The sequence below is a fragment of the Meleagris gallopavo genome, chromosome 3 (assembly GCF_905368555.1).
Source record: "Meleagris gallopavo chromosome 3, MGAL_WU_HG_1.1, whole genome shotgun sequence".
NCBI lineage: Eukaryota > Metazoa > Chordata > Aves > Galliformes > Phasianidae > Meleagris > Meleagris gallopavo.
Window position 1 is genome coordinate 65,846,881 of NC_139406.1, and position 24,157 is coordinate 65,871,037.

Below are 24,157 nucleotides of genomic sequence, written 5' to 3' on the forward strand. Positions count from 1 at the left end.
GCAATTAACTTGCTGGCGCACAGAATGAACTGCTATGCTCATACTGAAGACGTCTAATTTTGAAACTCAAGCCTTCTGTTGTATCACAGAACAGAAAAAACTTCTAGGTCTTTGATTGATTTTGGAAAGATTGCCCTGAAAAACTGTTATCCTCTGCCTCATCTTGCTTCCCCAGATCAATAACAGATTTTCAGTTTCAAATGTCTAGAAAGTAACGCATGTGAAGTCTTTTCACTTCCACACTCTGATGGCATTTGAGAGTGAAATCTGATAAGAGAATTCTATCTCTGATAAGTCAAAATTCATATCATTGACTCAGTCGCTGAGCCAAGTTGTTGGCTCTGTGCTTACCATCTCATGTATATACAAGGTGATAAAGCCTGAAAAAGGTACTAAAGTATTATGCTTACACATTTTTTTTTAGAAAGTTGTAAACTACATCAGTCTATTTTTTATAATTCAGGAAATCATTCTTCCTTGTGTTTAATCATATTCAACTGAAGATATATAAAGCACTGGCTGGACTTGCTCTGAACCAGATAATTCAGTGCAGTAAAAGGCAAGTGGAACTTAAATTATACTCTGTATATGAGATAGGTATTTAAAATTCAATGTGCTGTATCAGCTTTTAAGACTTTATTTATCTTGGCTTAGAGTTTATTTATATGACCAATCTTAACTTTTACTTTTCTCATTGGCTCTGAAAATGGAAAGCCAGTGCTAACAGATCGTTATAAACTTTATCAGGGTTGCTGAAAACTTACCATGAGTTGTTGCATAAGAAAAAGGAATTGAAATATTTTTCCCATGATTTGTTATAAATTATGTTGGTCCAAATTCTTAAAAATATATATACAAGTATTTGAGTGTGGCCTCAGACTGCCTCAGTTAAGAGATTACTATTTCTAGGATAGGTTGAGATACAGTTATATTTTTTTGCTACAAAAACTGACTGCTTTCTTAGTAATGTTTTTGTTGCTGTTCCAAGGCACAGAGTAAAAAGAAAAATTGCTCTATGTAGCATGGCTCTTGCTCATCTTCTGAGGTGGTAAAAATCTTAGAATTCTTTAAGTTGGAAGGGACCTGTAAGGGTCATCTAGTCCGACTCTCCTGCAATGAACAGGGGCACCACAGCTAGATCAGGTTGCCCGGGGCCTGATCCAGCCTCACCTTGAAAGTCTCCAGGGATGGGGCATCAACCATATCTCTGAGCAACCTGTTCCAGTGCCTCACTACCCTCACTGCATAAGACTTTTTCCTTATATCTAATACAGATCTACCCTCTTTAATCTTGAAATCATATCCCCTTGTCCAATCACCACCAACTCTGCTGAAGAGTCTGTCCTGTTTTTTCCTGTAGCTCCCCTTCAGATACTGAAAGGCCACTATCAGATCACCTCACAGCCTTTTCTTCTCCAGGCCAAACAGCCCCAGCTGTCTCTGCCTATCCTTGAAGGATAGGTCATAGGTGATTAATTCTGTTAGTGTTTTCTAGTTGAGGCCATAAATCTATTTTTTCTACTAAATTAATGTAAAACCAGTGATTAAAGTTATCCAATTCTTGAGAATTCATTTACATGAAAATTATTATGATAACACCCACAGCCTTCTGCTTTCTCTGTGATTAGTCAGTTATGAACACATTTTTTGAGTACATGCTTATTATAAGATCTATTTATTTCAGATAAACCCTATAGAATCTATTTTTTCTGTTCCCCTGATCTTCACTGCACTCTTACTCATATTTGCTTGTCTTTTTCACTTCGGTATCAGAGCAATAGAGTTTTCTGATTCCTAAAACAGTGAGATCCTACCTTTTTACAATGAGAGGACTATATGGATATATGATAGATTGTTTCACAGTACAAATGCCTTATTTGGGGTTGAAATTGTAATTCTGGGAAAGAAAATAAAAAATTTGGAGAGTAAAATATCTCTGTGTACCTCTGAATTACAGTTGAAAATTTCTCTTTTTCAGTAAAATTGAAGCCTGCCTGTAGCGTTGTGGACTGCCTACAAATAACGGTTTTATAAACTACAGTAAAAGATTTGATGAGAATCATAGTTAGATAAGGCAGTTCTCCAATGCCATCTTATATCCTACATAACCTCAAACAATGTCTTGATGACTGCCAGCTCGTAGGAGATATAGTGTTATCTGTGGTGCTGAGGCATCATCAGTTGAGTTATTACTTGCCTTATCAGAATCTGCTCCGTCATCCCTGGATGTAACATAAATACAAACTTTAATAAGGCCAACTGAACAATCAGAGGCTGCTTTTGTTGAAGATGATTTAGTATTCTCCTGTAACATCTGCATGACCTCCCTTCCTTGCTGAGCTCTTCTGGTAGAAGAGTGACACTTGAGAGGAGATCAAGTGCCACATTCGCTGTCTGAAATGCAAGGAGAAGTCACTAGTGGTGTTCCTCAGGGGTTGGTGCTGGGTCTGGTCTTGTTTCACACCTTCATCAATGACCTTGATGAGGGGATACTGGCTACCCTCAGCAAGTTTGCTGATGATATGAAGTTGGAAGGATTGGCTGACACGCCTGAAGTCTGTGCTGCCATTCAGCAAGACCTGGACAGGCTGGAGAGCTGGGCAGTAAGGAATCAGATGAGGTTCAACAAAAGCAAGAGTAGAGTCTTGCATCTAGGGAGTAATAATTGCATGCACTGGAACAGGTTGGGAGATGACCTGCTGGAGAGGAGCTCTGCAGAGAGGGACCTGGGCGTCCTGGTGGACGACAGGTTGGCCATGAGCCAGCAGTTTGCCCTTGTGGCCAAAAAGGCCAATGCCATTCTGGGGTGCATTAAAAGAGTGTGGCCAGCAGGTCAAGGGAGGTGATCCTCCCCCTCTACACTGCCCTGGTAAGGCCTCATCTGGAGTAGTGTGTCCAGTTCTGGGCTCCCCAGTACAAAAAAGACAGGGTGAAGGGCCTGGAGCATCTCCCCTATGAAGAAAGGCTAAGTGAACTGGGTCTATTTAATCTTGAGAAAAGAAGACTGAATGGGGACCTGATCCAGGTCTATAAATATCTAAGGTGTGGGGGGCAGAGTGGTGAGGCCAGACTCTTTTCAGCAGTGTGTGGAGACAGGATAAGGGGGAATGGCCAGAAACTGGAGCATAGGAAGTTCCACACAAATGTGCATAAGAACTTCTTTAAGGTGAGGGTGACGGAGCACTGGAACAGGCTGCCCAGGGAGGTTGTGGAGTCTCCTCCTCTGGAGATATTCAAGACCCGCCTGGACACCTACTTGTGTGACCTGGTGTAGGGAACCTGCTTTGGCAGGGGGGTTGGACTCAATGATCTCTGGAGGTCCCTTCCAACCCTTACGATTCCGTGATATGATTCTATGAAGTCTTTTCCTTTCTTGGCACCCAAGTAAATATACCAAGTGACACAGAAACAGATGGAAAGTCATCCTCTTTTGAAAAGACAGATAATTTTGACACTTTTCACACTGGATGCCTGCTCTGCTCTTTCTAGTACGCATGTTTGCCAAAAAAAGTAACTTATTTGACAGAGGCAGTGGAGAAGAAAAATGAGGGAGCTAAAACCTTACAATACTGATCTACTACTTGGCCTAAACTGAAAACAGTCCATCCTGATCATTTTTCATTGTGGACAGATGATTCCTCTGAGGCATGATAGAAAATATTGCGTGTGATCACAGTATCTATTTCAGCCTAAGAGGATTTAAATGGAAAATCTATGGTGAAATTTGACTTTTCTGATCAGTACTACTATAGAGAACTACTTCTCAGCACCACATAGTACAACACACAACTGGTTGCTTTCTTGCTTTGCATGTGCTTCTTATCTTCGATCCTGCACCTTTTTTCCATTTATTATGCAGTCATGATCTCGTATAATCCTTGGATAGAGTTTTAAATCAAGAACAATTATTAAATCTAGAAAATGTATCTGCAGAAGCATGCATATCATTTCTGTCTTGTACTAAAGGTGACTGCTCGAAAATCTTCATTTCAGCTTTATATTTTTCTCATGTATTTGATCCTTCCTGTAGTAATGATAAATTCTCCTTCTCTCAGACATTAATCCTAAAACTTATTTTGAAGATAACACTGGTAATTCACAGAAAAACTGCATTTGATTCAAACAACTATGAAGTAAGACTGCTTTTTTTACAACAACAACAAAACTAGTTCGTATCACTGTTCTCACATCCCAATGACTTGAAGTAAAATGAATAAACAAAGATCTGACTACACCTTTTAACTGGCAGAAGAAATTTTTTTAATTACATAAGTTGCTCTGAAAATAACGCCTCCTACTTTTTTCTATGGAAACTACAGAAAAGAGCACAATAGCACTGCTTGATAGAATGAATTCTCATTTACAGAACACTATTTTCTAACACCGTCACCACCATTAGATGATTTGCACAGATGAGCTGATTGAGACGCTCTTCATTTCATAGTTTGACAGATTTTAATGGCTGTCCAAAAGATGGCTTATCTTTCCTGTTGTTGTCACTGCTGTGCCACATCCATCACATCACTGTGCTCACATCCACTGTTTGGTCTCCATCAGCTTTCAGCAAGAGTTGATGAATATCAGTAGGTGCTTCTTCCACATAGAAGAATTCAGTAGTACCTTTGCTTCATCTGCACGTTCATGTGAGATGCCATTGTGTCAGACTGCCCCTCCACTACCATCTGTCACATGGCAACAAAACGTTATGGAGTATTGGTGGGAAGGTTCAACCTTTACTGGCATACTACTAATATTCACCTCTGATGTTGAGAGACTACATAACAACATAGGAGGCACTACTTTTGGAGCAGCCTTCCTATATTTTGGGGGATATATTTATTGAAAAGCTTATTTTATTTTTGACTGTTAATGAGAAATGCAGCTTTTCACTTGTTAATAGCATCCACCCCTGATTAATATTAGTATTTATTAATTAATATTTACTATCCACTGCACCCCTCAGTGTCTGCAGACAGATAATTCAACTGACTGCAATAAAGACCAAACATGCATCAGTCATTGTACTATTCTGGGAAAAGCGAAATTAAATGCCATAAGATATTGCCACTATGTCTTCAAGGTAATGTGGAAACATGCTAAAAAATAGTGGAAAAAAAAAAAAAATAGGGAAGAAATCTACTTCTCGTTTTCCCTGTAGATTACTTCTGTTTAACATGACTCATATGGTTATTTTTTGCAATTCCTTCATGGTCACTAAGGTCACCCCAGCCATGAAATACACTAGCAAATTACCAGCTAGTACTGCTGTGGTAACAGGCTTTTCTATTAAATGTGACTAATTGATACAAAATATTACTTTCAACTTTGTACCAGAGAAGGAAGAAATTAGGGAAATTACCTTAGGTGACATTCTGAATTATACTGGTGCTCATTTGGCTGGGGAAAAAAAAATAAAAAAGAAGAAATAATACATCAGAGGGCTTATGGCCAAACATTCATTTACTCTAAAGGGAAAGAGTATCAGATGTATTGAAAAAATGTTAGCATCTAATAAGATACTGCTTTCCAGTGGGGAGGCCAATAGGAAGTGGTAATGAAATAAAATGGATTGGAAGAAATATCATGGTTAGCCCCTGAGAGTGCCTCTATGAAAATCAAGATTCTTGAGTATTTCTCATTTGTGTATTGTCATGAAATGTTTTCTGGAAATGTTGGAAAGTCAGGTTAATTTATAATTGACTCAAGTGTTACCCAAAGAAAATGGAAATATAATGCCAGCCTGTTCCTCAAAACCAATGTTCAAAAAGGGTTTGAAAGAAGACACTTAATGCTCATGAGTTTTGCCAATAGTTTGCAAATCCAGATTTTTAGATCCCACTGATATATAATTTCATGTTTAAAGTATAATTTTGCTTTAAAATACGGGGGAAAATTACTGCTTTACAGGTGAAGTAAAATGAACTGATGATCCTGCCAGCATTTCTTCTGATACTGATTCTTGAATCTTGTTTTGGCTTAAGTTGTTCATTGACTTGAGTGGGGATCAGATGGAAATTTCTCCAGTGAAAAAGTGGATGAAACTCTTGATAGAGTATTTTTTAGCCTTCCTTCTCTATTAGAAGGAAAGATTCAATTTTAGTAGTCACATAGCAGAGGGGATTTCACTGAACAATTTTTCTGTCATGATATGAGCATAGGATGTTAAACATCCATTTGTTCCTCCCTTCTGTTTTCTAGGAAATAAGGTTGTCATCTTTTGATGACAAAAGTTTATCCCATTGTGCAAGGAACAGCTTTGTGATTGATGCTTTCTCAAAGGTGCAGTTTAGGTGTTCTGTGGCCTCTTGAGGTTTCAGTGTTCTTCAGGAGATTTTCAATTTGTGATCATCTGCTATTGGTGACTCAAATTATCTCATTCATCTCAAAATTCAAGCAGCTTTTCAGAAGAATTTAGAGATAGATGAAACTTTGATATACATCTTAGCAATTTAAACCACTTCCACACTTGCTTAATTCCAGGCATAAATTTTAAAAAGATTTTTTTATCATTTGTACATGAAAATAATTCAATGAACAAGGAAAATCACTTCAAAAAAAGTTGTTTCCTGCAAAAAAAGTTGTCTAGAACAGGCACAGGGTAGTGTGATGATCTCTACAGACTGGGAAAGCAAAAATGGGCTCATTTAAATACCGCAACATCACTGCAAGAAAATGTATGAATTGGTTTATAAACTGGCATGGTTTCTGTCTCATAAAGTCAGAACATAAGAGTAATATCTGAAACACTTTTCATTACTAAGAAGCTATTACTGACAGTGGATTTACAAATGTTACTCAATCTTTACTGGAATTGTGTTTAAACACAACACATCTATTTTGCAGTTGTTAGAACCCTCTACCATCTTTTCCCATGATATATAGATCACACCTAAATTATTTGGCAATGTTTATCAAGACCCTACTTTCATCAAAATTCTTGTTGACTTCAGTGGGAATGCTGACTGAGAAAGGACTAAATGATGCCCAAGTCCAAGAAAGGACTGTAGAATTTGATATCAAATGACCACAAAAACCCAAACAGTAAACAAAACTCCACCCCCCCTTTTTTTTTAAACAGAGAAGTGTGAGCTTCAGTTAAGTTTGGTAGGTTCTATAACATCTCTTTTAGCTGGAAAATATATCGGAGGGAAATTTCTCAAGACTTCCTCAATAAACTGTCAGATCATTTCCCTCAGAGGAGAACTACCATTTGAGAAGACTAGAAATTTATAAGAGGGAGCAATTTAATTCTTCATGCCCACTCGCTTCTTTTTTGTTTTAGATCTAGAGGTTATTCTGAGAAAGCTGAGAAATGACAAAGAACTCTCTGCTTTGTACTTATAGCAGAGTCTGCAAACCATATGAGAAGTTAAGCCTTTGTATGAGCCTCTTGTGTTGGGCTGCACTGATGGTTGAATAGCATGCAGGTAACCATCCTCAAAATGTTTGAGATTTTCAGAAACGTTCTTTTAATATACATTCTTCTAATACACAAATTGCAATTTTCAAACAGAAAACGATGAATAAAAATGAGACTTCAACTTCTTCCCCTCCAATTAACATAAAGTCACTCCTTACATATTTTTAACTTTAATAAATCAGTACCTAGATTTCAAAGAAAAGTCATGTTTCTTTCAATCTGCATTTAACAAAGAAATTTTGAGGAGTGTGACAGTTTTGTTGTATGTATGGTATGTGCAAACACAAGCACTTACATACACACACATGCATGTTAACTATCTGTCTGTGTATGCATCTTATGTGCATGTTCGTGATGGATGTGCTCTACTCCTTGACCAAATTAACGATAATTTTGTTCAGAACCTAAAGATAATAAAAACCTAGACACTGACCAGGTCATGAATTTCCTTAATTCTGACCTGTTCTTTGAACAGGTGGCATCTTGTGCCTTAATATTCATGGGCTTGGAAACCAGGAATTGAGTCATACAATAAACACATAAGTAGCAGGAAGTTCTTCCAAGACTAATTTATAGAAAAAGCAAAAGAAGGTATGGGTACAAGACATTTATACTTACCTTTTTCATCTTTTGTCATCTGTGAACCAACCGCTTTATCCCATGAATATGACAACCTGAGTGAGCTTGTTCTGAGTATTTGCTGCTCAGGGGCTGGATGTGCAGTGGTGGTCTCTCTTTGAGTTGGTAAGACTCCCAGCCATGCTTCTTGAGGTTGAAGGACCCCTTACTAATTGCATGCCTTGGCAAATGAGCAATATCATGCGTAACTTGTACCACAGTCCATTAAGATCCTGTACTGGCAACTGTTTGTCATGATTATATCTTCTGTACAGTAAGTAAAAAGTTGAGCCTTACCTTTTGGCTTTGTTAAGCATCAGTTTTACATCATCTTTCTACAATAAACCGCTTTTGCTACTACCTTTGTCTGTGATTATTCAGGTAGTTTAACTCGCACCTGTGACAATGTTTCAGCAGTGCTGTCTGGGCTGTTGCAGCTCTGTGAGATTCTTGCCATCAGTGCATAAAGAAGCCCAGAAATGCAGCTTCTTGATGTGCTTAGTGTGTACCCATGCTGTCTGCACACTGTGGACACACTACTTTGCAGAAAATCTCAATCTACATCCTTGCAAAGCAAACTGAAAGACTTCAAATAAAATCTGTTTATACATCTTTTGAAAGAGAAGTTCAAGCCTAATGGAAACCAGCTTCCTCATCAGCTTTGCTGTAGACAATGAGAGCTGCCAAATGTCTGTTGTATTCCCATTACACTGAAGTCAGAGTGGGAGGTGGAAAGGCAGAGGCAGATTTTCCCAAATGTTTTTCTTCTCAGAACAGAAAACAGAAAAATAATTTTGAAGGAGGAAGCAGTGAAAATCCACTCAGCCCTGTGGATCCTGCACAGGCCCTATTTGTGCCCTTCCCATTTTTGATGCTATGCTGACAGCTTTTTGGAATCCATTCTACTCAGCAATACCAAAAAAAATTGGTACACAGCATAACCTACAAACTCCTGTATAAGTAGAAAGTCATCTTTTATAACATTAGTCACTGACTGTCAGCTAAGGTGATTGGATCATCTTCCTCTGAAAAACCTGGAAAATAGACATAAAAAATATGGTATGTACTTCACTTTCATTTATATCTACTAGAGTACCATTCATTTATGGTATCTCAAATGTTGCGGAGAGATTCAGAGGTAAATTATATATATATATATATATATATATATATAAGGTGAGATTTAAAGGGAGAAATGAATTATTTTCTTCTAGCAGAGAGTTCTGGAGAGCGAGAGCTTCCCTGCAAAACAATGACCTGATAGTGGCACAAATTCTTAAATTGCTTCACAGACTCAGGGAAATGGTGAGGGTTTCTCCTTCATAGCACTCAGGGCAACACTGGGCCATCCCCTGACCAGAAGTCTTCAATTTCTGGAAATCTTTGCAATACTGTAATTCTTATGGTTGGGAATGGCCTATGGGAAATCAGTGTGAGCACATACTACTGAGCACTATGACTTTAGCAAGGGCTCTTTTCTGCTGTGTGTATAAGGTTGATGCATTTAGAGATAAGGTTGAATTTGACATTGTTTTGTGAGGTCCTTCTCTTTTGAATGACTTGCTCTTCATCTATTTGCCTGGAATGAAAAATGTATCTATTCTTTCTGTTTCCATCTGCAAACCAAAATCCATTTTCTGCGTAGATTTCTGATGACATTCAGTCATGTGCTGAATTAAGACCAAAAATTGAGATTTCAACATTCTTTGCAAGGAGAACTTTCAAAACATCCCAACTTTAAAAAGTTAAAAAACATCTGTGTTCCAACCTCTCACCTCCACAGCCCCTTGTATAGCAGGACATAACCCTCAGAAACTGCTTAAGCAAAAGATAGGGGAAGAGATTGAAAGGTGGAGTTGGTTTTATCCACATAATCCTTTAGCAACAAGAAAAGATTGTGAATGGGTTTTCAAATGGATATGAAAATAACTCATTTCTACTTCCAGCCTCTGAATGTTGACAGGGTGGGTAAGAATAATACAGATTCTCATATAAATAACAAATAGGCTTACCATGGCAATCTAGCTTCTCTTACAAGGAGACACAACTTCTTTGAAGCCACCAAGGTTGCATCCATTTGCAATGAGACTGTTCTGTCACAAATTCACTTTTATAGCTGAACAAATCGCTTGGTACAAGTGTTCAAATTGTAAACAGACTGTGTTGACAAAGATAACATAAATTTGTGTCAAAGCAGCTCAGTAATGAGCTGCACATAGAAACAGGTAATTTAAAAACAAACTTCTTCCAATTTTTTTTTTTTGGACAATGTTGCTTACATCTTTTAACAGTTGTACATTTTTTACTGTTATTTTTTTTAATTCTGAAGTTTATCACAGTACATGCTGTAATCACATTTTTTCTCAGAGTTTTTTCATGGTTTACCTTTAACATCTCATACAAATGAAAAACGTTTTTCAAGTTTTCCTCCTCTGAACAATCCTATTTAATACATGTGTTTATTGGTGCATTTCTTTGGAAGATAAATGTGATATAATAATAAATGTGCAACATCTGGGAAGCAAGAAGTCTGGGTAAACTTGCAATGGGTTTCTTTTGCTCACAGCTGTACTAAGTGAAATATATGCTCCCTCTTTGCAGCACATCTTTCCTGATCATTTTTTTCTGAGGTTGGAAATCCCTAGAAGTGACAAAGATGGGAAAGGGAAGGCAGCCGCTCCCCAGAGGTATGGACATGTCTGATGTCTGCTTTCAGAAAGCCTTCAGAGTGCTCTGTGAGAAAAGTCTGGACAACGGCAAGGGCCTTTAACATGAAAGTGTGCTAAACACTCATAGCACATAATATATAGAAAGCTTTGGACCTCCAAAGATATATAAATGTGCATTAGGTTCCCAAACACAGAGACATAAAAAACTGAAATATGATATTTTCTTTTTGAGCCACACATGAAGCAGAAGGACATACCTGGGGGATATGAACACCAGAGAAATCAGCTTCAGGTCTAGGCTGTCACTTGCATTACACTTTGGAAGACTGCAAGAGGCAGGAAGAGAGTGAAGAAATTATCCAGAAAGAAGAAGGGATCACGAGCCACCCCACAAAAATTGGCCAGGGACTCCCTGAGATCTGAATAGAAGTCAGGATGCAGCACAGCAAGCAGGAGAGCAGGGTTTTTCATTGCAGCCTCAACCATCTTATCCTACCTCCTACCTTTTTCTCAGTCCACTTGCATATTCCTGTCTGAACTCCTGCTATATCACCTGTCAAGAAACATGTACTCTGATATTTATCAAAAAGCATGTCTTTTGTCACATGTCTAAGTTATGGAGTGACAGACCCCTGCAGGGGATATTTGCCTCAGGAGAGGCATCATCTCACTGGTAAAACAAGATCTTCAGGAGGTCACCAGGTAGCCAAAGACGTCTTTTTATCACACACTGAACAGATAATGCTTTATTCCTCTGCTGAAATGTTCCCAGATACATTAGCATGCCTCATGCTCCTGCTTTGATGTGAAGGTTTTCTAATTATACCTGGTTTCTGTGAAATTAATATACCTGCATTTACTGTGGTCCTGACCATGTCTTGGAGGACAAAATAGATAGCCTGTTTGTATTGCCTACATACAAGTTGTTGGGTAAAAAGGATGGTGTTTTGAATAGCAAAATGAATATTCAGTAACATGGATACATAATCTAGAAAAAAAATAATAATAATTCTTGTACTGCTCTCCCATCTGCCCTAGAGAAAGGTAGTTGGAGCCTTGGACTCCCTAAAAAATGGTTCTACATTGTCTATCTTAAAGTCAGAAATAATATGCAAGCAGTCTTGCAAAACATCTCAGAGGCAGGGCTCAGTGGGACTTGATCCCAAGTCCTGGCCACAGCTTTGGGCTTTGATTATAACTTTGGAATCAACTGGTGCTAGGGACAGTTAAATAAATATACCATTATTCTTCTGGAGTCAGAATATGTTGCCCATCACTACATAGCCATGAGTAAGTTACTGAAGCCAGGAATGAAGGGAGGAATATGAGATTACGGACAGTGTTGTTAAACTTCTATCTGGACTTGGAACCGGTTTCCTCTAGTGAAACACTGTGCTAACTCACATGCTTCATGAAAATGGCCAAAACATTGCAACTCACTTGCCATTTTTTTGAAGATAAACAATAAGTCTGTCTAACAATTTACTTGTCTAGTTTCAAGCCCAACTGCAGTAGCCCCAAATCGACAAGCAGAAGCAAGAAAGCTTGGTTCCTTGTCTCCTCAGATATATTTCTATAGAGGCAGCTGTGACTACTGGAACAATCCAGTTATTTTGTTCTATTTGACAGTTTTACAGCCCTCAGAAATCACATAAACTTACCTTAATATGAACCATTCTGTCACCCCTCCCTCTGCTGCTGCAGCTCAAAGATGGCATGAAGTTCAGCGCAGTCTAAGTATACATTTATGTGAACATGCCCACAGCTTAAAAGAAATTGACATTAAAGGCCCGTTGTTTCCTGGCAACTTTTTAAAAACATGTTTTCCAGAGCAAAAATAGGTTCATTTTTGAGTTCTCAAAGGAACTCAAAAGCAAAAAAAAAGGAGAGGAGAAAAAAAGAGAAGAGAAAGAAGTGCTGTTTGAAAATGCCCTCTTTGGGCATCTTTTAAAAGACAAATCTATGTTTACCTCTCTGGAATTACTTTTTTCTTTAGAAATTTAAGCTGACTACGGTGAAACTATTTTTTATCTGCCGTCTCACACTGGCTTCACACAGTTACTGTGACTTGAAGCAACCCAGGTTTTTCTGAAATGCAGTTAATAGAGAGTAAGTGAAGGCTAGTTTTGAGTCTATTTTCTGTGATGTGACTTATGACCAGAAGTTACAAAACATGAAAGTGCTGGATTTAAATAGAGCTGGTAAAAGCTCTTGTGCTTGTACTCCATTTCAATATATCTTGAAAACACAGGACTTCTGCCACTGACTTCACTAGGAACAGAAATTCTCACTTTATTGAAACCTTATTATTTTTTTAAGGTTCCAAGAATACTGGGAGGGGAAATATTTCTACGAAAGCCATTGAAAAATTCAGCAAAGTGGAGAAAAGTGATTGTTATAAATGAGGATTTTAATTTGTCCAGATTATAAATCAGGGGGCAGCAAGAATGTCTTTTTACAGTGCTTGGGGTCTATCTTCAAAATCCCACCTATTGCAATCACAATTCTAATTTCAGTTATTAAATAGCCATATGACATAAAACCATATTAATTCATTGTTGTGCCATATCTTTTTGGAATTTTTGTACTTCCTCAGGGTGTCAGATATGTTCTGAAAATACTGAATAAACACAAATGAAAAGGCTTCCTAATGTTAGATGAATTACCATTTCGTATGAGGACTTATTTGTTCTTTATTCTACTGTCATTATTCTAAGATAATTCTCTTTATAATCTAAAATTTTAATGGCAGCTAAATTGTTGGCTGTTTACAAGGGTGGTTTGTGATAGGACAAGGGTGAATGGTTTTAAACTGAGAAAGGGGAGATTTAGGTAAGATATTAGGAGGAAGTTTTTCACATAGAGGGTGGTGACACACTGGAACAGGTTGCCCAAGGAAGTTGTGGATGCCCCATCCCTGGAGGCATTCAAGGCCAGGCTGGATGTGGCTCTGGGCAGCCTGGTCTGGTGGTTGGTGAGCCTGCACATAGCAGGGGAGTTGAAACTGTGTGATCATTGTGGTCCTTTTCAACCCAGGCCATTCTACTATTCTATGATTTTTTAGAAGGTTTTCAACAGCATTTCCCTTTGGAAACTCAGAAGTAACGAGAAGAAATCTAACTTTCTTTTAACACATAATCTCTGCCATCTGTATTGTTGGTGTTGTATATATTTTCTGTAATGCATTTATCTTTGGGAAAATAAGAAATGAGTTTCTGACATAATCACCATACAGCAACAGAACCAGAGAAAGGACACATTCAAATAATTTTATTGTATAATAAATGCATTCCCTCCGAATGTGCTCAGAATACAAGAGAGGTTTAAGATAACCAAATTGGAAGAATTCTAAAGTTTTCTTCTAATAATCCTTTTCAATAGACAAGTTTGATAGTGTCCTAGTCGCTGAAGAAAAATGAAAAGCTGAAATTTGCCTTGAGCCCACAGAAGGTAGGAAAAGGTCAAACTACATGATATAGTGCCTTCAATCCCCACTACAGCTTTAAATCTGAAGCACTGGCTATGAGAGGAAGTTGCATCTATCTGTTGGCTAACTAAAGATGTCCATACCAAGGGTGATTGGATCTGATGCTTAAGAAGGGATAAAATATGTAACAGAAAGCTATGAGGGAAAGGTGACATAAAGAAAACATCAAGGTTTAGGCCACTGATAAAAAGCCAAGGAGAACAAGCCACATATAGATTAAAAGAGGGAAAGAAATCTGTTCTAGTTAGTGAAACCTGTGACGAAGTTGCATACCATCTGTAATACAGGGATAGAAATAACTCACAGAATATATGCTGGTCCAAGGAATAATCTTTTGAACTGATTCTGCAAGTAATGTTTTACCAGACGTAAACAAGAATTAGTGAAATTGAAATAGTGAATTTTCATATAAAAACAAGAAGAATAATGATAGGGAGAATGGTGATACTGATTCTTCCTGTTGTCTGGATGGCTACAGAAACACTTTGAAAATGTTGGACACCATCACACAGTTTTGGACACTGTCACATCTGTATTCTTTAACAGAGGGAAAACCACAGCTGCACGGATATTGATAGCATTCACTTAGAAATGACAAAATGAAAAGCTATGGAACAGATGCCTTAAATATTAAATGAAAGTCAGTATTTACAACAGATGAGATTAAATGAAGAGTCACACTTGCAAGGGAAGATGTTCTATTGAAGCATATGTTAAAATATAGAAATACATTTCTATATATTTCTGGGAAGGTGTTGTGTTTCACCAAAGTAGCTGAGTGGGCAAGAGAGCTCATAACATAAGCTGTAAGGATGCCTGCTCTCATATCTGACTTGATGTCAATAGAAGAGGAAGAATGAGTAGCAGATCCTTGCAGAGGGGCAGTGGGAGCACTTTTTCCTTGCCATTTCATGCTGGAAAGAAAAAGGAGAGTGAAAGAACAAAAAACTGAGTGAAGGAGAAAGAGAAGAAATTGCAGATAAATCCCTGAACAAGCAGATAGACTTTTGAGAAGGCGTCAAACAGCTGCAAACATGTTTTACAGAGAGCCATATCTGGAGTGAAGAAGAAAATGAAGGGAAATTGCCCGTATTTTGTAGTGGAAGTTTGTTGGACCGCAAATAACATTTGAGGATAATGCATAACAGATGGTGGCTTAATTGGAAGGGAAGCAGGAGGAAATTTACAGTGTATAAACTGTTCTATGAAATATCAGAGCAAAACAAAGCAATGAAGGAATTAGCAGTAGCTAGGAAATTATGTAGAAAGCTAAAAAGCTTCATCCTGCTTGGGGTAACTGATCATCTGCTGTGATTGGGTATGCACATGGCTTGGAAAGAACATATGCACTGATAATAGTAAGAGAAAAGGGATTAAATGTACAGTGAGATAGAGGAGGTTAGCCTAGGTACAAGGTAAAAACACAGGCATCCAGTAAAGAAATGAGAAACAAAATGTCTGAGCCATAGCAAAAGAAAGATTAGAAATTGGAACAATATGGAGAAGCACCAATTAATTAAGGAAAAGAAGCATAATTGCATTTTGACTGCTCCTAACCTGCCAATATAAAGACACCAATAATAGTACTATAGTCACTGACACACTGAGACAAAAGATAGGCAGCCACATGCCACAGTTATACCTCTCTGAAACATCCTTAGCCCCTCTTTGGCTGCCAGAACTATGAATGTTTTTCCACTTGCACAACCACCTGAAACCTTCATACTGCTGAGGTATTCGGATTTTTAGGTCGTAACTGTCTCTTGATCAGATCTATACTTATCTTACATGTAGATCCAGTTTTCTGAGGAAAGAAGGAGGAGGACCTTGAATAGCAATCTCCCATCTCTTACATCTCTCCCACAAAGGAAACATCTACATTTCTAATCTTCAGTGACAGTGTCTTACCATGAGTGCTTCTCTTCTAAAATCCATAAATGGGCCTATAAACACCTATATTCCACATGCAAAACATGTGAGGATAATAATATAACATTCATAGAAACAAGCCTATACAGTCAACAAACAATGCAATTGCACGAAAATGCCAAGGGAATTGGAATTTTGTTAGTATTGCACTTCGATATGTCTCATGACAAGACTGTAGCAGCGTCTCCTCAATTCTACCTCTGAAGACCTATTGCTGATTCTTTTTGTGTGTTTTTGTTTTGTGTTCTTTTCTCCATTTCTGCAATACAACATTTCAACAGTTTGTAGAAGAATGGGTATTCTGAAAAAGGAAACATGAAACTAAGAAATCTTATAGAAAACAGGCCAGAGTTATTTAAATTTAAACGTGGAAATAACATCTGGGAGGCTGTTCATTTGGCAAAATAAAACTTTATGTAATCAATTAAATTAAATTTTTGAAACAGGAAGAATCATTAAGCTGGAGTAAAACTGAAAATACAAAAAAAAAAAAAAAAATTTAATAAAATGAATTCCTTACATCTGTAGCTGAGACTATTTTCCTGCATCTGTTGTATTCATTCTATTTAGATGAATGTAGAAGGAAATTAGTAAGTTCCTTAATTTGTTATTAATACATAACTCATACATTTTAATGGATCTGTATTCACTTCACTGCACCTGTGGTATCATTCCAGCTGTAGATGTCCCATTTCATTGCAGGGGAGTTGGACTAGATGACCTTTACAGGTCCCTTCTAACTCAAATGATTCTATAATTCTATGATCCTATAACCTACAGAACTCCTGCTAATATCAAGTAATATTGTGTTAACATTGGTGGTGCAAACACATTAGACACGATACAGACCTCCAAACCATGAAGCCTTGAACACTAAGTAGCTAAGATTCTAAGTTTAATGGTGTTAGACTTGTCCTGTAGGTTCTCCTAAAACCTACAGATAACTTTTCCCTATTAAAATGCAGAATATTATTACTACTCTTCTGTTAGTGTTCCAGTTAGTGTAAGTCTGTATGTAACCAAAAAGTGGTCTGTATTTACACATCTACTTCTTTTCAATATTTTTTAGTATTATAACTACTCACCTACTTACTGGAAACTTTCAACAATATTTTTTACTCTACAAATTTTTAGTAGCTGAGCAGATTAGGTGGATCACATTTTCTCATGAACATTTTCAGCAGAATAGCTGTGAGCAATGAATGTGTGGTTGTCACTAATCTAACCTGTTCACTCTTCATAAATGCTGGCAGTGAGTGGATCAACCTATGAAAACAATGTACAGTATGTGATTGCATATGAGTATGAGTAAAGTAGATTAAAAAATGCCTTTATGCAACTTGCTTTTATATGTCAACCCTAAAACTATCTGAACTGTCAAAATGGATTGCATCCATAGAAAGGTTAGACTTTGTGGGGATATTAATTCACTAACAAAATCGAGACTTACTATTAAATGCTGCCATATGTATGATCTGCTTTGTTAACCTGAAGTAGTAGTAATCTCTTCTTTGTAGCATGGTAAATTAGCAAGACACTCAGTGTGGATCTACTGTGGAAATTGTATCCTGGAAGTAGAAAAAAATGACTTATGAGGTTATTATCAAAGTGTCCAAGATACATTAGGCAATTTGTGCATTAAAACTTTGAGTCTTTCCCAGAATGGATAACAGGATAATCAGGGTAATTGCTTACAGATTGTTTTGTATCTGGCAGTCTTTAAAGTTAGTGAGTCTAATAGCAAATGTAAACGTTCACTTCATTTACAAGTAAACATGGATGTATGGTACATATTCACACAAGATATAAGGGAACAGAAGTGTTGGTGGAGGCTGCTCATGCCAACAAGCATCTAAAGAACCACCAGCCCACCATAACAAAGCTACTACCAGGCCACTTCTCTGGGAGAGGGGCCTTCACTTATTTCTGTTTATTGGGCCGGGCAGATCTTAAGACTCAGTGACCGATGTCTACCATATTACATATTCTGCTTCCTTTTTTTTTTTTTTTTTTAATCATTCGTTTTATTTTGTTGAATCTTGTTTCATTCACATTGCCTTAGTTTGTTGGATCTAAAACTACTTGCGTAAAAAGAACAGATCATTGTTGCATTACGTGATCTCTGCCAAATAATTAGTTGGGCCATCTTAATTTTCAGAACAACACAGTACCTTCAGTAATGACTTTTACTTCTAAAGGTCTGCATCATAGTCAGTGAATAAAACTGATAAGTATTGAATGCAGCAAGACATATTTCCCATTAACGTCAAAAGTTGTTTATAATAATAATATATTATTGCTGCTCTGATTTAAGATTCAGATACTCTCAAAGGTAGGTGAACACATGTATGCTGTAAGCAATTTCTTCACCTTACATATTGTAACAAAGCTTTGGGCTTTCTGAAATGCTGCCTTACTGGCAAAATGAAAAAAAAAATCTGTTGAGAAGAAATTTGACAGTAGCTTTGGAGTAGGTATAGCCAGGAGAGCTAAGGGAAACTGGCGGTTCGCCTTTCTCCCTGATGGCATGAAATATTCAAGATTTCTGTTTCTTAGCCATGACACTAAATCAACCCTTTCTAATCACTTCCTCCATTCTGAACGCAGCTTCATCTGTATTCTGTCATTTTGCTCGGATGGTCCCATAGACTCTTTTACTTCACAAAACCTTTACACGTCTGATATTTTCTCTAGTAGTTTCCTTCTCTTCCATGGCCCCTGTCATAGCTGTTTCTAATTTGTTTTATTGCCTTGGGCTGCTGACAATTATAACGTAAAAAATAGTGTCCTCCTGTGTGTATCTAAATGCAGATCAAATTAAACTCCTAAGATGGTCTTATCACTCTGAATTTCCTCCTGTCCAGACTTACTCATTTCACAGTGTCCTACGGGCAGACTTGCTGCAAATGGCAGGAATGACTTTGTGAAGGGGAAGGCTGGGGCCACCAGTAATAGGTGGGAAAGTACAGGGGGAAGAGGGTTCTCTCCTTGTTTCTCTGCCTGTCCCTCTGCACTGCCTTAAGCCTGAGGCACAACGTCTACCCCAACCTCCACACTTCATCTGCACCCTGCTCCTGAGATGAGCAGAGGGCAACTGGGAAAGGGGAGTTCTCCAGGAAATATCTTCCTGTCTCCAAAACTTCATAGGGGAAGCTTTCTACCAGAACAACCAATTTCTCTCGGCTCTCCTGGCTATGCCTACCCCAAAGAAACTGTCAAAATTAGGGATCCATACAGAAAAGCTCAACATAATTTGCAGTCCTGGTTTCTGCTGGGACAGAATTGAGGTTTTTCGTAGTGTCTATTATGATGCTATGTTTTGGCTTTAGAAGAAAAAACAATGTTAATAGCACTGATGCTTTAGCTGCTGCTGAGCAATGCTGTTCAGAGACAAGAAAATATTTGCTTCTCAGCTTCTTGTACTGTCCTGCCAGCAAAGGGCCTGGAGGGGCACAAGGAGTTGGGAGGGAAGAAAACCAAGTCAGCTGACCTAAATTGACCAAAAAGATACTCTATATCATATGGTATCATGTGAAAAAACTGTGGAGAATTGACTGAGGGTGCAGCTGTTTCTCAGGGACTTACTGGGCATTGATCTGTCAATGGTGAGCAATTGTGCTGGGCAAACTTTGCTTTGTAAATATGTACAGACATATTTACAGATAAGATGTAATGTGAAGAAGGTACTCATCTCACCCTCAGTTACTTACTGACTCATGTATTTCAGTAACTACAGGATGTCAAGTGAGACAATCAGATGGCAAATTCAAAATCTGTGACATTCCTCATGGAGTCTCCAGTCAAACTTTGAATGGTTTCTGATGTTGTAAATCTTGCTTGACCAAACCACACACTGGGCAAAATTATGGAAGGAGAAGGTGATACTGGAGTATCCTGAACTTCAGATTGCTGGAGGCTTCGAGAGAACATCAAACAGGTAACATTTGCTCTTATTTTGCCTTTACGTATCTTCTATTGACTAGCATGAGGTTGAAAGACTTTTCCACACAAACCCTCCTCCTGACCCAGTATATATTCCCTAGTGTTACTACTTAATCAGAAAATCTGTACTAGAGCTGTGATTAAAACCTTAAGCCATCCAGTATTCATCAGTTTCTCTTGCATAATAAGTGATGGCTCTGACAGATTCTCAGGACTTCCCCCTTCCAGTCTCTGTGTGTTACTAAAGAATACAATCAGATGAATAAATTCTCTGTGCCTAAATGAATAAGATAAAACTAGACTAAAAGAGGCTTGTAGGATAAATAATGCTAACACAGTAAAGTGAATGAAAATTAGCATGCAGTTTTGTTAGTAGACAGTTTGATTCCTGCTATGCTCATGAATTGCATTTCCTAAGCACAAATCTGATCAGAGTTTTGTGCTTCATTATTAACTGTGAAACCCCTTTCCCTCAACATAAAGGACAGTAGTAGGATAGAAGCTTGAAAGGTAAATTTGTCAGAGTTATCAAGAAAGAAGCGAGACCTTCCAACTCCGAGGACAGTGGTAGTGAAATACAAATATTCAAATGGAATAAGTAAGTATGAATTAAAAAATAGAGAGAGAGAGCGAGAAAGAGAGAGAGAGAAAGTGAAGAATTAGGCCTTCAAAAATGTCTCCTTAGCTTCAAGTCATAAAAAAACTGCAATTTCAGAAACATTTCTGTCTAGATATTATTTCAGTGTGACTCATACTGAAGATTATGGCTGAGAAGCATCCTTCAGTCTTCCAGTAAGTTAAGATAAAGTGCTACCGTTTACATTTCCTATTGGCATTTTTTCATTTTGAAAGCATTAGAGCACCAAGAAGGTATTTTAAAATGATGTGCATTGACTTGTATATTGGTACTAAGATTTTTTTATACAACCATCTAGCAAAAAATCACAGAACTATGGTGTTTCTATAGCAACTGCATTTTAATAAGGCAAAATTTCCAGCGTGATAGAGCTGAACAACTAATAATGTCAGATTCCAATGTTGCAGAAACTCAGATGTCAGGAAAGGTCAGCATAAAACATGAGACTAAAATTGATGTTTTGAGACATTCAACTTTATTGCTAGTATAATTTTTGGTAAACCAATGAGAGATATGATTAAAATAGTAATCTTATTTTCACACACTTCCCATATCATGGATAATCAGCATTCAAAGTGTATCAGTTTGAAGCTTATTCTTGCTTATCCATAAGACACACCATACACCTACTGCGAGCTCACTTTTCACTTCCAAGTTCTTCCCATATAATACTTAGTGGGAGACTTCTGTGACTAGTTTTCTGCTGGTAGATGCTAATGGACACCCACCAAAAGTCATATATACTCATATTTGCCAGTGAGAGCGTCAAAACTCAATAGCAATTTTTTCTGTAAAATCACAATTTTATTGTCAAGAGCAGATTTCAAGTGTTATTTCCTTTAAAAATGCAGAAAAAATCATGAAGTAGGATCTGGCTCTTAAAATCAGTGGGAATCCTTCCAAAGGGTAAACATGTCTGTGTATAAAATAACCTTCAGCTCTGTTACCGTAGTGAATTTCCCTTCAAAAGTGACGTGCTGGGGGAATTAATTTATGTTGCAGTATGAAGCTGCTCTCTGAAACTTCCTCCTAAGCCCCAAATAAAATAAAAATGAAAATAAAAAATAAGAACTGCCAAGATGCTTTTCAAAAGGAAGCTAGAACTTAAGGACCTAATTTCATGAAATTAAGCTTTTAGAAAAATCTCAAACATCGAAGTACTTAAAATAAAATGAAAGTTGACAACATAGGAACTGTTTAAGAGATCTTTTTCCCTCTGTTTTATTAGGAACCTTGTGCCTCCATCTGTGTTAGTATGCAGTCATATCATCTCCTAGTTTGGAAGCCAGCAGTCAGAAAAAAAGCCTACGTGGATGCTGTAGGATCACCTGAAAAATGATGGCCAAGTCCAAATTTCCTCTTGGGACAGAGTGGTTTTATCTCTCGAGCTGTGCTTGTGATTGTTTGGAGACACTGGTTAGTTCAGGCCAGATCTATACCAGGCACCACTTAGCAGACGACAAACTTCCTTTCCCGAAAATGTTTCCTCTCACTTTTTCTTGGTTCATACCAGTCTGTTTTAATGTATCGGTGAATACAATGAGTAGATAGCGGCCAAACCTCTGGATAAATGATTTTATTAGCAATGTGCACCACAAACTGAATATTATGAAAATCATGTTATAATCTGTAAAAGAATAAAATCTATTCTGGCATCTTTGCAAAGCATATTTCAGACCAACTGAGTGCAATTTCTGTGCAGTATTTTTGTGAATTTAACTTTTACTGTAGTCACCATTTAACATCAAAGGAGGTAGCTTTGAATGGAACTGAAGATTTCTGATGATTGATACAGTGCAAAATCTCTGAAAATTAACTTTATATATGTGCATGTTTTTTTGTAGTAGATAACTTTAGTTCTTTGTACTCAAATACCTGATTTAATACAATAATGTAAATGAAGGCAACTTTATATTTTGCATATGTAATAACATGAAAATTAATCTGTCTCAAAATACATCCTGCATAGCCGCTTTCTCTACTTTTTCATTTGTTCTTACTAACTATATATCTTTATCCACACAGTATTTGCCATTTTATAAGCAATTCATCAAAAAACTTTATATTAAACCATAAATATGAAAAATTATGACAATACAAACTTATAAAAATGTATAAACTATAATATTAACATAATAAAAGCAGACTATCTTGAATAATTAATGTATTATTTTGTTGGTTATTTTTTAACTTAGATTCTTTCACATGCAGAGACTCCAATGCCATTAATTCTACAGAACTATACTTGGTTTTATGAATTTGGCCCTAGAGATCGTGCTTGTGTTTGCTCTGAATTCTACATGAATGCTGATTTCAGACTGGTTATACTTGTGGTGTATATGTGTGTATTGAGGTGGGGGGAAGGCCAAATGCTAGAGATCAAGCCATGGTAGAGATGGAGCATCCATCCACGGAATATATTTGACTAAAATGTTTCGGGATCAGTTTTAATCCACCTTCATCCGGTAATTAGCTTTCTAGCTGAGCTCTTTTTGAATGAAACAGTAAGATGTTTGGCTTTCCTTTGAGGTGTTTATGAGAGGTACCAGAATGGCTGAGCTGGAGATACTGACCCTATACCCTCCATGGACAAGAAGCCACATACAGGCAGAATTGGACAGCCACCCTTCTGAGATGGAAGAGTAGTTTAAGCCACTTTTTCTTTTCTTTATGTGGAAAAAGGACTCTGACTCTCTAAAAATGTTCAGAGTCCCATCTTTGGAGAAAAATAAATCATTTTTTTCTTCTTGTTTATATATGTTATAAAGCGACATCTGAGAGTTATGGACTCACATCTTAGTTCCACCTGACTCCCCCTCCAATCCAAACCTGTGGGCATAAAATTACCAACAAGGGTCCCACTCCATACACACACACACACACACACACACACACACGCATACACGCACACCTTGAGAAAGCGGAGGAGCAGAAGGGTTGCCAGTGTCATGCAGGAGGATACTACAGCTCCTGACAGACATGCCCAGGAGAAACCACTTTGCATCTTTCCTAAAGCAACCAGTCTGCCTTCAACTTCTCTGCCTCCACTGCTCATGCAGGTTAGGGCTCCATGTTTCCCTGGTCTCATGGCTAAGAAGCCTTTCTGGTAGTGAATCTAATGCTTTTTTTCTTTATAGGAAAACCAGGGAAGTTTTTTGTATTCAAATAAAATATCATAACATTAGAATGCAACAAGCCTCTCCTTATATATGATTTAATCTAGATTGCTGTGCTCTGATTAATTGCATTACTTAACCAAGATGGAAATTTGTAACATACAAGCAGGTAGAAACAACATACAAACAGTGTTCAAGTTGTGAATGTAACTTGTAAATATACAATATATCAGCACCCACTGGGAATATAAAATGAAATAGGCTGTCCTTGCCTATAAATCTAATCAGTTAAATTCAAGAAGACAAAACATCTGATGTAATGGATGGAAAAACAAAGGG

At 37.5% G+C, this 24,157-nt stretch overlaps 1 long non-coding RNA gene across 8 annotated transcripts in view; it reads left to right on the forward strand.

The window, feature by feature from the left end:
- The window catches only part of LOC104910381 (uncharacterized), an 89,945-nt gene extending 67,072 nt beyond the window's left edge, over positions 1–22,873 (forward strand). For 5 of the 8 annotated variants that reach the window (XR_014882581.1, XR_014882579.1, XR_014882586.1 and 2 more), the window contains 2 exons: positions 19,851–20,060; positions 21,931–22,873. This is a non-coding gene — a long non-coding RNA (uncharacterized LOC104910381). The remainder of the gene's footprint in view (positions 1–19,850; positions 20,061–21,930) is intronic. The other 3 variants (XR_014882580.1, XR_014882584.1, XR_014882583.1) reach the window with 1 other exon arrangement.
- Positions 22,874–24,157: the final 1,284 nt, after the last annotated feature.